General features: G+C 35.9%; 1 protein-coding gene across 1 annotated transcript in view; it reads right to left on the bottom strand.

The window, feature by feature from the left end:
* LOC101850133 (X-linked retinitis pigmentosa GTPase regulator) overlaps window positions 1–1,240 on the bottom strand; it is a 101,756-nt gene extending 100,516 nt beyond the window's left edge. The window contains exon 1 of the mRNA XM_005091313.3: window positions 537–1,240. The gene's annotated coding sequence lies outside the window, so the exon portion shown is untranslated. The remainder of the gene's footprint in view (window positions 1–536) is intronic.
* Window positions 1,241–1,253: the final 13 nt, after the last annotated feature.

The raw sequence follows: 1,253 nt of genomic DNA, 5'->3' as shown, positions 1-1,253 counted from the left end.
TGTGTGTGTGAGAGAGTGACGTGGTTGAATAAGACTGTCGTTGGAACTGTTTTTCTTCTGTATCAATTCTAATATGAAATTACATTTTGTTTTCTGAAACATCATGGAGACGACACGCTAAAAATACAATTTAAAAAACCCATTACTTTTCATGAGAAAAATGAAGTGTGTACAACGGCAATGATGCTATGAAGTCGTGCCGAAAAAAAATGTCAGACCACGAAGTTTACCATTCTGTTGAAACAATGCGCCACGAAGACAACAACAATGTTAATATATGAGGTATACAAAATATAGACATTTAAATCCTTCAAAAATACTTATCTGTATGTGCACCTCGTAATATCTTAGTACTACCAATAAAAAGAAGAATCTTCGATTCGACGTCCTTTTCCGATAAGACCATACTGTCACTAAAGTTGGGGCGTAACTTAAAAAATGTTCTTTGTTCCTATTCCAAAGCCAAGGGCGCAATTAATCAGGCCAACAAACTGCCTTTTTGTTATAAAATACACACCAGCACAGCAAATACTCACTGGCCACAACCTCCGTTTCCCCAGGTGTATAAAGAGTCATCCTCTGTGGACACAAAAGAAAACACAAAACAAAATAATGTTATACAAACATCCAAGATACTTTCGTATGATCTGCTAATGTATGAATTTTTAGCAAAGAAGCATTCAGTAGTTTACTATTTTATTAATTCTGTCTTTCAGGATGAACATCTAAAGATTTTATTCAGATAGTTTAGCTCTTTCTGACTTTGAGTTGAACTCATGCTTTGATCCAATAGTACATCGGAGAAGTTGTATTTACCAATAACTTTCGTTTACTTTCGTCATCCATGCAGATGCCCAAGTAAAGAATGGAAGGAAAAAGATGTTGGAGTGGAGGATAATGCAATAGGTAGTCCACAAAGAGAAGAGGAATGTTATGAAAGCAGACCTTATGTAATTAATGAATACAAAAAGATAAAATAATGCAGTTTAAGACAGCACTGGCTTTGAAAAATGAGTCAATCCTTATGGTATGCTAAACGTACAAAGGAAACAAGAAGGTAAGATCACGCAAGCAAAACCGTACGCCTGTGAGTAACATCTGCTAGAAATGTATAAATACATGCTGGACAAAAGCTAATTTAGATTACAAATTCGTGGACACTAAAGCACTGCCGTATTCATGGAACTGTACAGAAGCAGAGAGAAAGAGAGAGAGAGAGAGAGAGAGAGAGAGAGAGAGAGAGAGAGACAAAA

Source organism: Aplysia californica, unplaced genomic scaffold (assembly GCF_000002075.1).
Source record: "Aplysia californica isolate F4 #8 unplaced genomic scaffold, AplCal3.0 scaffold00028, whole genome shotgun sequence".
Lineage (NCBI taxonomy): Eukaryota > Metazoa > Mollusca > Gastropoda > Aplysiida > Aplysiidae > Aplysia > Aplysia californica.
Note: the sequence above shows the minus strand (reverse complement) of the source record. Positions and strands in the feature narration are given on the sequence as shown.